General features: G+C 54.1%; 1 protein-coding gene across 8 annotated transcripts in view; it reads left to right on the top strand.

Moving 5' to 3' along the window:
* Window positions 521-14,858, top strand: part of AKNA (AT-hook transcription factor) — a 61,580-nt gene continuing 47,242 nt past the window's right edge. For 3 of the 8 annotated variants that reach the window (XM_005660367.3, XM_021067941.1, XM_021067933.1), the window contains exon 1: window positions 10,737-10,895. The gene's annotated coding sequence lies outside the window, so the exon portion shown is untranslated. Of the gene's footprint in view, window positions 601-10,734; window positions 10,896-10,928; window positions 11,244-14,858 lie in introns of those variants that run through there. The other 5 variants (XM_003480581.4, XM_021067924.1, XM_005660369.3 and 2 more) reach the window with 4 other exon arrangements.

Genomic DNA, 14,858 nt, shown 5'->3' with positions numbered 1-14,858 from the left:
CGTGGTGCAGCGGAAACAAATCCGACTAGGAACCATGAGGATGTGGGTTCGACCCCTGGTCTCGCTCAATGGGTTAAGGATCCGCGTTGCTGTGAGCTGAGGGGTTAGGTCACATACGGGGCTCAGAAACTGCGTTGCTGTGGCTGTGGCGCATGCAGGCAGCTGTAGCTCCGAATCAACCCCTAGCCTGGGAACTTCCATATGCTGCGGGTGCGGCCCTAAAAAGCAAAAGCAAACCAAAAAAAAATTGTGTTTTTTTTTCTCATTGTGGCTCTGTGCGATCCTGCACAAACGTCTTAACTCCAGGCCTCAGTCTCCCATCTGCAGTCGGGCGGGTTCCAGAAGGACACGCACTCTCCCAGATTTGAGATTTTCAGTCCCAGGGCCGCCTCCAAACCCCTGGGGGAGGGCCGTAGGCTGCCGCCTCTCTGTGATTGGTGGAACTTCCAGAGACCGCGCCTCCTAGGGCCGCGCCCAGGCCGTCACAGGCGGGCCTCCCGGATTATGCAAAATGTCGTCGCCCCGCCCCGCGCCCGGATTGGAGGCCTTTGTTTGCCGCTCAACTCCAGGAAACCACCCGCGCGCCGCGGCGGCCGGCAGGTGAGACTCGGGGAGGGGCTCGCGGTGGGTCTGGGGCGGGTCCTGGCCCCTCGCTGGGTCTCAGTTTCTCCGTCGGGGGAATGGGGAGGAGAGTGGACAGCGTGGATGAGCTCGGAACCACAGGGACCGAGCTGCTTTCGGTCTCTCCCACGTGGAAACCCCTGCGCACAGGAAGGAGACGGATCACGGCTCCGGGAATGAGAGGGAACCCTGGACTAGCTATCAGGGTCCGATTCCAAACCCCGCCGTCTTTGAGGCCACCCTCAAGCCTCAGTCTCCACCTCCGCGCAATGGGGGCGTAGACCTTTTTTCTCCCTCTCTCTCTTCCAGCTGTGGCTGGGCACAGGGAGGGGAGGGGTCCCCAGGGAATCCGGGGGTGGTCCTTGGCGGGGCCTCAGGCAGTGTTTGGGTTGGAGGTGTGGCCCGGGTAGCTGTGGTTACGGGAGAGGTGGGACTTCTCTGCCCTGGGATTTGTGTGATATTCGTTCACCCGGCAACAACCTGCGCAGCCTGACAACTCGGAGCCACACGTCCTCCCCGGACGCCTAACGCAAGTTTCTTTTCCTCTTTTTGGCAGGGGTAGGGAGGTAGGGCAGGGGCCAGCGCGAGGGTGGGCAGCTCCGGCAGTGGTAGGAACTGAACCGGACTGCAGGAATAAGGCCAGCCTCTCTCGATACACAGATGGCGATACTGAGGCTCAAAGCGAGGCTGAGACTTGCCCAAGGGCGCACGGCGGGGCGGGCACAGAGCTGGCTTCTCCCCAGTGTGAAGGGTCTGGCACTCGCAGAACCAGAGGCTTTTTGCTGCGCCACCTTGGACAAGACTCTTCCCTGCTCCTTCCCCTGGCTTCTTTTGGGGGAAACAAACAAACAAAAAAACAGGTTGGAGTGGGTCATTATCTGCGTTTCTAAAGCTTCTTCTAGGTAAGAAAGTTGGAAAGCAAAGTTACTGATAACGAATCCGGGCTATTTGGGAGCTGAGAAGAGAAGCTGAGAGAGGCCACAGTAAAAAGAGACATTGTTCCTGTCCTCTAGATGGGAAGGAGAAGAAAAGATTAAAACTGAAGCATGAAGGACTGAGGTTAGATACATATAGGGACTTCCAAAGAGACATTTCCAGGCACCTTCTTTGGAGTTGATAGATTTTATTTTTTGCATGTTGGTTTTGTTCTGTCAAGAAAGAGAATTTCTGCCTATCCATTTGAGGGGGCCTAAGTCTGGCTTACTTACCAAAAGGGGATGGACACCATGGTCTTTGGGGGACTATTTGGTTTATTCCCAAAGGCAGTCTCAGTTCTTCAGAAAGAAGGAGAAAGTGCCCACGTGAGACCTTTGCTTCCCAAAGTCCGGTGGTTTGCATTTGAAACATGTGATTGGGTTGTTTCTTGCAAGGGGGTTTCATCAGCTCCCATCAGCCTGTGGAGTCCACCAGAAACGCCAGGGTTTCCAGAGAGACTGGGAGTGGTCCCGGCACCACGGCTGTCATGCTGAGAGGGTATTTTGGAAACTAGTGCACACCAAGAGCATTTCCATTTATCCTCATGAGGTGGGGAAGAAAGGGTTTGGGGTGTTTTTTTTTTTTTTTTAGGACCACACCCTTGGCATATGGAAGTTCCCAGGCTAGGGACTGAATTGGAGCTACAGCTGCCAACCTATACCACAGTCAGAGCAGCACCAGACAGATCCAAGCCATGTCTGTGACCTACACCACAGCTCACAGCAATGCCAGATCCTTAACCCACTAAGCGAGGCCGGATATTGAACTGGCGTCCACACACACACCAGTCAGGTTCATTTCTGCTGAACCACAGCAGGAACTCCGAAAGAGTTTTTTAAGCATCCAGCTGAATCACTAGCTGAATTCCAGGTCCTTTTTATGTTTCCTCAGTCCTGGGAGGTGGGACAGATCTGGAGACTGGAAGTTAGAAGAACTTGGATTGAATCCTCACCCTGGCTTCAGTTCTGAGTGCCTCAGTTTTCCCCTCTGTAGAATGGGAATGGAAATGCCACTTTAAGGTTCAAGTGATGTGGCATTAGAAAGTGTTGTTCAGGCCACATTCTAAGTTTGGAGATAAGGAAACTGAGGCTCAGAGAACGGAAGGAATAGCAACAATAACAACAGCTAGTGGCTATAGAATACTCTGTTCCAGCCGCTGTGCCAAGGCAAGGGTTTTACCAGCATGAGTTGGGGGGCAGGCAGGAGCTCTTGTTCATCTTATTACCCATCATCCTCTTTGTGCCCAATACAGAGCCATACATATGGTATGGTATTCAATACACTGTTGTTTATAGCCTAGATTATATCACTTAGTGTTCATATTGTTGGCATACAATGGGTGCTGTTACTATTTCATTTTACAAATGAGACCTCTGAGATCAGAGATGTTAAGTCGCTCACCTTAGAGGTCACAGAACTCTTCATTAAGATTAGTTGATCCTTACTTTGGGATGTTGCAAAGGTGTGTCATCTGGTGCCAGCCAATTGTGTGTTTCTCTTCCCAGTACTGTGTTCAGTGACATCGTGTTGGTAGCTTGAAATTGACCATAGTAAGGGTATTTACATTACAGAAATTAGTAAATGCCACAATTCGGGGCTTTTTCTTCTCCTTCCCTTTTTTTCTTTTTTAATAAGAGAACTGCATGTGAAGGGTGTTGGGTGATGGAAGACCAGCCTTGCTCTGCATGGCTGCCAGAAGTTGGAGGATTCCTGGTGGGGCAGGAAGCTTCACCAGCAGCCCTGCACCCCACCACAGCTCCCCTCAACTGTGGGGTTTTGAAAGGAAACTTTTATGAGATGAGAAGGCTCCTCTGTGATACGAGTTGTGCAGTGCAGCAGCCCTCTCTGGCTTGGGGATAGGTCATTAGGAGCCTCAATTCCAAGCCCAAAAGTCTGGCCTCAAACCTGAAAGTAACAGCAGCCATTGATGGACTTTAAGCAGGGAAAGGCTTGGCCAGAATGATGCGCTAAGAAGATTTATCTGAGGCGATTGGAGCATGAGTTGGGGGCAGGGCAGCCGGGAAGAGGAGCTGGTTGACCAGGGGAGCCAGGGGGAGGCTAACAGCCCCCCTCGTTTTCTGAGCTCTTCCTGTGTGCTAAGCCTGGCAAACATACTGTCCCGTTAGTTTACAAGCACGTCCCTGAGCACAGGGTCCCCCTCATCTGCAGATGAGGATAGAGGGAGATCTGGAAACATATCTAAGGTCAGAAATGCCAGCTTTGGACCCAGGCCCCTCTGCCCCCAAACCCTCACATTTTAAATTTCCCGTTCTGGAGCTCCCATGGTGGCTCAGCGGTAACAAACCCGACTAGTATCCACAGGGATATGGCTTCGATCCCTGGCCCCGCTCAGCGGGTGAAAGGATGCAGCGTTGCCGTGAGTTGTGGTATAGGCTGCAGACATGGCTCAGATCTGGCGTTGCTGTGTCTATGATGGAGGCCGGCAGCTGTAGCTCTGATTCGACCCCTAGCCTGAGAACCTCCATACGCTGGTGGGCGCAGCCCTAAAATATTAATTCGTTAATTAATTAATTAATTTCTTGATCCCGCCTCGATTCCGGTCTACAGTCCCATCTTGGCTCTGATCTTCCTTGCCAAGTGTCAGCCAAGCTCCAGCTCAGCTGCAGAGAGAGACCCTCTGCTCCCAGGGGTGGTCTGGCACCATCTCTTTAGATCTTTGCCAGCATCCCCCACCCCCACCCCGACTCCAGGCTGAGCCTCTTGTCAGGGAGGGGCCAGAGGTCAAAGCCAGAGTTGGATGTCCAGCTGTGAGTCTTCTCCGAGTCTTGGGACCACAGCCAAGGACCAAGGACCAGGAGGGACCTTGGGGTCCAGGAGGCTGTACTCAGCCCCCCAACGTCAGAGATTCATTTGGAGGGTAATGATAGACTTGTGGGTGCAGCTCTAACTCTGCTCTTAATGTGCTGAGTGGCTTTGGGCAAGTTGTCTAACCTCTCTGAACCTTTCCTCCTCTGTTAAATGCCTGATTCTGAAGCTCCAGTGAGACCACACATGCCGTGTCCCAAGCTGTTAAGAGTGACTAAGGGTAGGATTGCTCCCTTTCCTTTTAGTGATCTTCACATTATCCTACATGTTGCATAAACTATCTGTGCCATGTGAAAAAGCACACGGTGTCAGGTCTAAAAAGAGGAAGAGCATTCCCATTGTGGCTCAGCAGGTTAAGAACCCTGCCATAGTGTCTGTGAGGATGCAGTTTCAATCCCTGGCATTGCACAGTGGGTTAAGTATCTGGTGTTGCCGTGAGCTGTGACGTAAGTCACAGAAATGGCTCAGTTCTGGCGTGGCTGTGGCTGTGGCATAGGCTGGCAGCTGCAGCTCCATTTTGAACTCTAGCCTGGGAACTTGCATCTGCTGCAGTTGCGGCCCTAAAAGGGAAAAAATAATAATTAAAAAATAAAATAAAAAGAGGAAACAAGAAGGTGTGGGATGGGGGTACAGAATGTCACAGAAGATCAGAGCTGCAAAGGCCCTGGAAGAGCCCAGTCCCTCTCCCTAGCTTTCAGCATCAGGGAAACCAAGGAGGGTGGGAACCAAGGTCCCATCAGAATGAAGCCCTGCACGGATGTGTAGCAGTGGCTTTTGTTTGTTACACTTTGTTTTTTTAAGAATGGTAAATGGTCGCTTTACTCTTTTTTAAAACAACTGTTATTTTTAGACAATACACATCAGGAAAGAGAGTGAACTGGCTATGGCTTTCTACCCGGCGATAACTAAACATTTTGGAGAGCCTCTGTCTCTTCTTCCCTCCTGCTTCCCTCCCTCCATTTTTTACTGGGTTTGTCTTTAATAGACTCAACCTAGATGTGTATTATTTTATAAGCTTGTTCACTTAACAGATCGCAGTTTTGTACATCACTTCATATTCTTCTACAGTATGACTACCAATAGCTGCATGATATCACTTTGAGTGGCGAGATCGTCATTTATTTTAATGATCCCCTGTCAATGGACACTGAGGTTGTTTCCAGCCTTTCCACCTACCGTAAGATACAGTTGCAAAGTGATTAAGATAGTAGTGTCTGGGTTTAGACAGCTTGATTTAAACCCGGCTTCCTCTCCTGTGAAAGGGGCATTAATAATTCCTACCTCCTTGGATCAGGATGAGGATTAAATAATGAGATCCATGGAAAGACCTTTGCAGAATAGGTGTGCAACACAGTTTTGCTCTTAGCAATGCATTCTCGGCACAGGCGCACATTGTTTGGTTTGATTCTTTCCATGGACCATAAATTCGAGCGTGGGGGTGTGTGTGTGTACTGAGTGTCTGTGTCTGCCTGTGTGTGTTTTCCTCAATATGACTGCACCTTCCTTGTAACTGAGGAAGGCCTTTTTCCTCCCCTCCTTAATGATTCAGGGTAGGGCAGACTTTCTAGCTGGATCAGTGAGCACCACCACCTCCCAGACCTGGTAAGAGGGTCACAGGAGATGGTGGCATTTCTCTCTACTTGGTGCCCAGGCCAGCTGTCCCATTTATGTATGTATGTATTTATGGCCATGCAATCCAGCAGCTTGCTGTGGGATCTCAGTTCCTAGACCCAGGATCAAACCCAGGCCGAAGCAGTGAAGGCGCTGAGTCCTAACCACTAGGCCACCAGGGAACTTCCCCGCTGTCCCTCTTTGTGTAAAGGACACAAAGCTTGCGCTACGGCTGATAGTAGGGAAGTGACAGAGCCAGGAAAATTCAACTCAGTCCTGCAGGGAACAGGCCATATGGGCGTTTCATGGTTATGGCCAGAGTCATTTATTCCTGAGCCATGAGTTCTGTGCCAGCAGGGCCCTGGCCAGGGCTTTAAGTACATCATTTCATTGACTGAGGATCCTGTAAAGTTGGTATTACCTCTGTTTTACAGAAAAAGAATTTGGGGTTCAGAGAGGTTAAGTGACTTGCCTAAGCCCTCACAGCTTTTTTCTTTTTCTTTCTTTTTTTTTTTTTTAAGGGCTGCACACACAGCACTTGGAGGTTCCCAGGCTAGAGGTTGAATTGGAGCTGTAGCTGCCAGCCTACACCATAGCTGCAGCAACACAGGATCTGAGCTGCGTCTGCAACCTACACCACAGCTCACAGCAATGCTGAATCCTTAACCCACTGCGCAAGGCCAGGGATCAAACCCGCAATCTCATGGTTCCTAGTCAGATTTGTTTCCAATGCGCCATGACAGGAACTCCGGGCCCTACAGCTTTTAAGAGAGAACCTGGAGGTCCCTGACTGTTCACAAAGCCCATGAGCCCTAAACCCCTGCTCCCCACAGCCTCCCACCAGCACAGTGTTTGTGCCTGTGTGGGCAAGTGGAATCAAAGAACCCCCCAGGAGATTTAGTGCTGGAAGGTCACTGCTGATAACCTCAGAGAGAACCTCATTATGTCCCGAGGCGCCGAGATTCAGAGACTGGGAAAGCACTTATCCAGCACCCCTCAGGCTGGAACATGGGTCCCTACTTCCCAATCCAGGAGTCCATCCGTTCTTCTGGGTCCACGCCCGATATCCTCTCTCCTGCCTCCTCACCCCAACACCCGTGCATTTTAACCACAAGGGTAAATTCAGCACCCCGGGGAAGGGAGGTGTGAGTGAGCGCAGGGTGGGTTTTCATTCCTTCGCCAGGGAAGGGAGATGTCAGGAACTCAAGGAGGGGCTGAGGATGAAATAACAGCCTTAAACCCCCATGAATCCTGAAGCCGCCAACCCCTGGTTTCCTCCAGGGTGGCTGAGAAGCCTGGCGGCCCCCCAGTACGCCCTGGGACTCACGACTTCGTGTGAAGGCGTGACCGTCCAGGGCTGATCACATCAGTGAGCGATGCCACCCCCGTCCTGGACCGTGTCCTGGGCGGCAGCGGAAGGCTTGAGGAAAGAGATTCACCTTCCATCTGGTTTATGTGCCAGACACTTAGATGGGGCTCAAGGATGACTGTGGAGACAGGGAGGGAGGAGAGAGGGTGGGCAGGGGGAGAGTGGCTGAGAAATGGCCACTCGCTGTTAGAGCATCGTGACAGGGGGCTGGGGAACAAATGGCCGAGGGCTTACTGGGCTCCGGGGGTGAGGGCTGGCCGGCGTGGGCAGATGCGGCCTCACGTGGGTGTGCTTCTGATGGAAGTACTCCAGCCCTGGCAGTAGAGGTCAAAGGTCTCTGTTTGCTTGTTTGTTTGTTTCTGTTGGGTGACCGAGCACGAGTCTCTTCCCCATCTCTGGGCCTCAGTTTCCTGACCCAGACAATGGAATCATACCCTGATCTGCCCACTTCCCAGAGCTGTTTGTTCTTAAGCATCTCGTGCTATGAAGGATGAGAAAGTACCTCAGAAAACCCAAAGGCTCTGTGAGGAACCAGGAGCCTCCTTTTAAAGTTGGGACATTGGTTTCCTCAATTGCAACGGGTCGGTAATCAGCTCCAGTCTGGATTTTTTGGTGCCCGCGTCATTAGCCAGCTCTGCTGGCTACACGGGGTGAGCACCAAGCGTGGTCGTTAAGAGTCGGGTCTCTGTGTGTCAGTGCCTTGTGGCACTCCTTGCCAGCTTTGTGACTGTGGGCAAGTTGCTGGGGCTCTCAGGGCCTCTGTTTACCCACCTGTAAAATGGGGACGTTGCATCAGCCTCACTGGGTTGTTGTGAGGGTCGCAAGGCAGGCTGGGGCGGCTGGCTGGATTCAGTAGATCACCCAGCTTGGGCCGACTGTGTTCCTCTTGTGTCAGGGCTTCTCTGTGCAGGGCCCTGGGATGTCATGGTGCCCTTTGACAGAGTTCCCGGTTGGCAGGCTGGCAGACCTAAGGGTCTAATTCCACATGGCGAGTCCCCGAGGAGGGCACACGGGGCTGGGATCTGCAGGCTGCCCGAAGTTGCCAGGGCAAAGAAGGGGCTTGCGTGATGAGGGGAGCACCATGCATTTGTCCCAGGGGTGGTGAGGAACCCGTGTCACCCGAGCACCCTGAGTAGGGAGAGGCTGGAGCAGCGGCCAGCTTGTGGACTTTCGCCTTCCTTCTCAGAGCCATGGGCAGATGGCAGAGGGTTTTAGGCACAGAAGGGCCATGTTCGGCTGCTTCTGTTTTAGGAAGAACCCTGGGTGCGGCATGAGGAATGGGTTGGAGGGACCCAAGAGCTTTCCAGGAGAGGTGAGGTTGCAAGAGGCTGTGAGGGTGGGGGCAGCGAGGGGACAGATCGTGGTGAGATTTAGGGAATAAAATCAACAGGCGCTGATGACGGCTTGGTTGTGGAGAGGGTGGGATTGTTGGAGTGGGTTATTGGTTAAGGGAGAGGGGAGTGTCCAGGAGGACGGGCGGATCTGGCTTGGGCACCTGGCTGAAAGATGGGCCGAGCTGCAGAAGGCTGGGTTTGAGGGCAGCGGGATAGTGCATGAGCTCAGCTCGGTGAAGTAGAACTTGGCCCGTGGGTGGAGATGCTGTGCCAGGAGGGGGCACCACACAAGTGAAGGCAGGAAGGAGCATTGGCGGGAGTGGCGGCGGGGGTGGGGGTCAGTGTCTAGGACATGGAACAGAGAACATGGGAGGCTGTTTCCCTCGGAGTTAGAGAGTTAGGCGGCTGCCCCTAAGCTGGGTCTGGGGTTATCCAGGGGCCATGGGGCGTGCCTGGCAGCAGCAGCCACCTGGCCTTGATGGCAGTGCTGGCTGGGTTAATGGCCAGGGAGGGAGGGTGAGTGAGTGACGGGGTGTCGGGGGGGGCCCCGCCCCTCATACAATGGCCCACATGGTCACCAGAGCTGGCAGGGAGGGGTTTGGCTCTGCTCCAGATGTGGCTAAAAGGGGGGGAAGGGGGGATATATGGAAGGAGTAATTCCTGGGATGAGGGGCCCTGGTTCTAATTTTGCTGGATATTCGCAAACTGGCCTTGGAAGCATTCATTCCTTTATTCATTCATTCATGTTGCAGCCCCAACCCCTGAACCCTCCCCGCGCCCCCCGCCCCCCCAACCCCCGCCGGCCTCCCCGACTCTGCACTTCGCAAGTAGATCTTGGCAGCAGCCCTTTGCGGTTCCCACCTTACCCTTTGCCCTTGACCTTCCAGCATACTTTGTCATCAGCCCTTCTTGTGGCTTGCTCCTGCCTATCTCTTTCTTCTGGTCCCTTGTTTGAATGTCACCTTCTCACAGAGAACTTTCCGGCCACCCCTAAACCCTTCACCCCAACCTGTTAGTCTCTGACCCATGGATTCTCCACTAGGGCTACACATCCCAGTTGCCTGGGACACTTTAAAATCCCTGATGCTCAGAGATGGGTTCTGCTGGTCTGGGAGAGCCCCAGGCATCAGTGTTAGCCAAAGCAGCCTGGCGTACGGATCACCACCCACCCCATCTCACCCTCTCTTATTCACAACCCTCCCCATGTTTGTTTATTGTCTGTGTCTCCACCCAAGTGGCGCCAGGGCTTGGCCTGCCTTGTGCCCTGCCATATTCGAGAACCTACAAAAGCACCCAGCACACAGTGGGAGCTCAGTAAGTAGTGGTCAAATGAATGAATGGGATGAGAGGGTCTGGAGAAAAGGCAGCCCGCCCTCTGATGAACCCTGGGAATTATGGGGGCAATAATTCCCACCTCCAAGCATCCTAGAAATTCCACTGTAATTACAGGCTCAGCTTGGGGTGTGGACAGTGGGTGGGATGGCTGGAATCCTTGCAGCCTCCCTGAGGTGTTGGGTAGCATATTGACAGATAGGACAGAGAGTCAGAGCCGGAAGAGCATCAGGCAAGCATCCAATCTGAGCTCCTGTTGTACAGGTGGGTACTGTGCCCTCATGAGAGAGGGCGCCTTAGTCAACGTCATGTCTTGGATGGCAGGGGCTACACAGAAAGCTCTCAGAGGGTTGAGGCTGCTGGAGGCCTCCTCCCAGGCTCAGCCTGCTGTGTGACCTTGGCCATGCCTCTGACCTTCTCTGGGCATTACTGTTCCCAGTCTGTACTTTGGCTGAGATGGTCCCAAGCTCTGACATTGGAAGTTTCCCTGAGTCCTTTCCCGAGAGGTGCAGACCCACAGAGGGCCTGCAAGGGGTTAAACTCCTTCTGCTCACGCTCACTCTGCAGGCAGACAAACCCCCTCCTTCTGACAAACACTTGTAGGAAATCAGGCTGGGCGCTTCCTGCCGAGGCGGCCTCAGCCGCAGCAGGGGCGGGGAGAGGTGGGGAGCGATGCTTGTCTGTGAGCAGCGGCTGGGGCTGGCAGAGCAGCCTGGAGGCGGGCCAGGGCGCCATGGAGGCAGGGGGCTCCCTAGGTTTGGAACAAAGACCTCACATGCAGGTCCTCTGAGCCTGGGCCAGGAGGATGGTGGTGGAGCCCGGGAGAGGTAAGGGAGTGGAGAAGGGCGGGGGTTAGGGGAGCCGCCTTCCCCCTGGACTGGCCAGTCACAGGCTCTCTGGGACAGTCTGGGCGGCTGGACCAGCCCAGCCAGGAAGTTACAGCTGTGGCAGCTGTGTTACTTCTCTCTGGCTTACGGGAGCCCGGCCCCCGGGGCAAGGGTGGATTTGGGGGGAATTTTCTCCAGCCTCGAGATGCTGGGTCCCAGTCTGAGCTCTGATTCTGATCTCCGTGAACCTGGGCGTGCGCCGGGCCCTCCCTGAGCCTGGGATGGCCTCGCCTGCACGTGGAGAGTTAGTCCCACAGGCAGCTAAGGAGCCTCAGACACGATGCACAGGTGGGGAGCAGCTGGGAGGCAGCAGGGACTCCCCACGAAAGAGTGGCCCCTCTTGCTGCGTAGGGGGAAGGAGAGGAGCTGGGGATGGGCCAGCCGACCCAGCCCAGCCCTTCAGGCTGGTGAGACAGGAGACCCCAGCAGCCAGGGGTAACTTTCCTTTTCCTCCTCTGCCTCTGCTGCCGGACTGGGCGAGGGGCACATCCAGATGGGGACGTGGCTCGTTTCAACTGGCTGGTGGGAACCCCCTGAGAACAGCAGGTCCCTGCGCCCTGCCAGCTGGTCAGGGAGCGCAGCTGAGTTTGGGGCTCTGAGCTCAAAAGTCCAGCCTTTTTGGAGGGGCCCAGCCGCTTGATGGGGGTGGGAGGGGGGCTGTCTTCCTTTTTCTTCCTCTTACCACCCCACCAGGTCTCATGGACTTGGTTTCAGAGTCCCAAGCCCTGGGTTTGAATCCCTGGCCACACTTCCAGAAGGTCTTGAGAGCCGGCCACCTCTCTGCAGCTCCGTTTCCACATCTGGAAGACGTCAGGGTCTGGGTGGGAGTTGCGCGGGGTGGTGGCGCCCTGGGGAGCTCTGGCTGGATGGTAAGCAGCTTCAGCGGGCCTGGGGAGGCAGAGGTGGGCTGCGTGGCTGAAGCTGGCAGAGGAGCATCTGTGGGTTGAGCCGTAAAGGGAAGGGTTTTCAGATTGGGGCGGAGGGGCACAGGAGCCCTGGGGAGGTGGCTGACCCACTCAGAAAGTGGAGAAAGAGACCCCAAGGGTCTCCTAGATCCTCAAGAGAGCCGGGGGCGGAAGTGATGTGGTTGGAGGGGGGAGACATACAAGAGGAGGGGGTAGTGGGTGGTTCTTCCTTGTGGGGCTGGCAGGACCCTTTAACCCCTGGAGAAACCGGCCCCACGAGGACAGCCCAGGCCTTGAGGGGACTTAGTGCCAACAGGGCCCTCCTGGGCTCAGCCTCCACACAGCTCAGCCTTCCCCCAACCCACTGCCCCTCGGGAGCTGCCCTGGGACCTCAAGAAGGCTGACTAGGGACTTCCCTTTGTGGCGCAGCAGAAACAAATCCGACTAGGAACCATGAGGTTGCAGGTTCAATCCCTGGCCTCTTTCAGTGGGTGAAGGATCTGGCATTGCTGTGAGCTGTGGTGTAGGTTGCAGATGTGGCTTGGATCTGGCATTGCTGCGGCTGTGGTGTAGGCCAACAGCTACAGCTCCGATTCGACCCCTAGCCTGGGAACCTCCATATGCTGTGGGTGTGGCCCTAAAAGGACAAAAGACAAAAAAAAAAAAAAGGCTGACTAGAACCAGCCTGCCTTCGTCCGCCACTCAAGGACCCCTGCCACAGTTCTCTGCCAGGTTCTGTTCATACTTTCAGACCTCTGTGCCTTCGCCAATGCTGTTCCCTCCGCCGGGAATGTCCTCCCTCAGTCTTCTCCCCCAGATCCTCTTTGTCTCTCAGGCCCAGCTTAATGCTTCCTTCTACATGCACCCTTCTGGAACCCTTCCTTGAAATTGCAGAACGCTTTTACTCATGTGTGTATTTCTCATGACTTGGGTAGTGCTTGGCATACTGTAGGGGGGGCATCAGTTGGGTTTTTTTTTTTTAGGTTAATTTGCATCCCCTGGATGCCCACACATATCTTCATTTCTCTGAAATAGGACCTCAGAAGTCAACAAGTCAACCAGGAACCTCAAAGTTCACTTGGCCCCGCCCCCTATCTCCCAGCCCCACCCCCACCCCCACCCCCCGCAACGGGGCCCTGAAGAGCAGGTGGAGAATGTTTTCTCTGACTTACAGCAAGGAAAACCTAAGCCCAGATGTTCATGGTGGAGCAGTAATACCAGGCCCAGGAGCTGGTTCTTCCAACACCCTGCCTGCTTCTCTTTCACAGCAGCCCAGGGAGCGGGTGTCCTCATCCCAGTGTGAGGTTGGCATGTGCTTGCCACCCCTGTGTTTGTTGACTGACTGGCTGACCGGCCGGTCTCTGGCTCTGTGGCCTCAAGGGTCATGGCTTGCCTGGAAGGCAGAGGTTTTGCTCAGGAAAGGCTCACAGGTTTGGGGGCCTGAGGGACGTGTGCAAAACTCTAGCCAGTGACCGCAGCTGCCTCTGAGGAGCGGCTTCCCCTAGTCACAGTGAGATTTCTGTGATGACTGAGTCATCCCAGGAGACAGGATGTTCCTCTTTGTGCCTCCGAGGCCTCTGTGATTGGGCGGGCTGCTCAGTGGCACGGCTAGAAAAGAGCCCTTTAAAACATCAAAAAACCCACAAGCCTCCAGCAGCCCCTTCCTGGGCAGAGGATTCAAAAAGAGAAAAGCAACGGCTCTTAGCACCCCCAACACCTGCCGTGGTAGCAGGGTCCAGAAGGCTTCGTCGGGGTCAAAGGGTGGGCCCTGCCTAGGGCACTGGTTTAAATGCAGATTCCTGGGCTCTGTCCCAGGGCCGTAGAGTCCAGCTCTCTTTGGGTCGACCTAGGGATCTGCATTCTTAGAAGAACCATAAGAGCACCCAAGCTGGCCATGACTTCCAAGAGGGGTACAGGCCCCCCCAAGAGGGTGTGGGAAGCAAACATTAGAACTTCCTTTTAAAATAGTTATTTTCTATTGCATCTTTTTAAAGACTCATTTTTAGTTACATTTTTTCTAACACACGTATTTGTGTGAGAATGCGTGTAGATAACGTTATAAGCAATACATATGTTAGGTATATGAGCAAATATATCTTTAATGATGAGCTGTGTGATTTAAAAAAAAAATTGGAGACTACTCACTGAGTCGAAGTTGACAGTTTCAAATCTTGCTGGCACTGACCAGCGAGGTGATCCTGGCCAAGTCACTATTCCGTGCTGAACTTTAGTTTTCTCACTTAGAAATTGTTTTCCGGAGTTCCCGTCGTGGCGCAGCGGAAACGAATCCCACTAGGAGCCATGAGGTTGTGGGTTCGATCCTTGGCCTCCATCAGTGGGTTAGAGATCCAGTGTTGCCGTGAGCTGTGGTGTGGTTCCCAGATGTGGCTCGGATCTGGCGTTGCTGTGGCTGTGGTGTAGGCCAGCAGCTACAGCTCCAATTCTACCCCTAGGCTGGGAACCTCCATATGCCATGGGTGTGGCCCTAAAAAACCAAATACAAACAAACAAAAAAGGAAATTGTTTTCCTATGACTGACTTACCTTGTGAGGGGGCCGGCACAGAGAGGGCCCAGCATCTGTGATGGGGAGCATGGCAAAGCTTCCAGGGTGATCTGGGGGACATTCTGGGGGGAGGGAGGAAGATTGGGTCAGAGGAAGAGGGTGAGGTCCCTGAGACCTTGTCCAAGGAGCAGGGGTTGTGACCAGGGAGGGAGGGGACAATGTTAGTCCCTGTTCCTACCCCAGCCCTTGGGAAAGTGATAGCCTTTCTCAGGCTGTACCAACCCCTGCCCAGAAATAGTTGCCTGCTGACTTTTCTCAACTGTACAAACCAAGGGTCTGACCAAGACCCAACTGCTCACGAGGCTGCAGAGACAAACAGATGTGTCTGTGTCCCGAGGCCTGGAGTTACTCTCATCTCCGTGGCACAGAGGGAAGAGCTGGGACCTGGGCTGCAAGGGGACCTCTCACGGCAGCCTCGTCCTGACCCATGTATG

This window comes from Sus scrofa, chromosome 1, assembly GCF_000003025.6.
Source record: "Sus scrofa isolate TJ Tabasco breed Duroc chromosome 1, Sscrofa11.1, whole genome shotgun sequence".
Lineage (NCBI taxonomy): Eukaryota > Metazoa > Chordata > Mammalia > Artiodactyla > Suidae > Sus > Sus scrofa.
The sequence above is the reverse complement of the archived record's forward strand: the minus strand, read 5'-3'. Positions and strand labels throughout refer to the sequence as shown.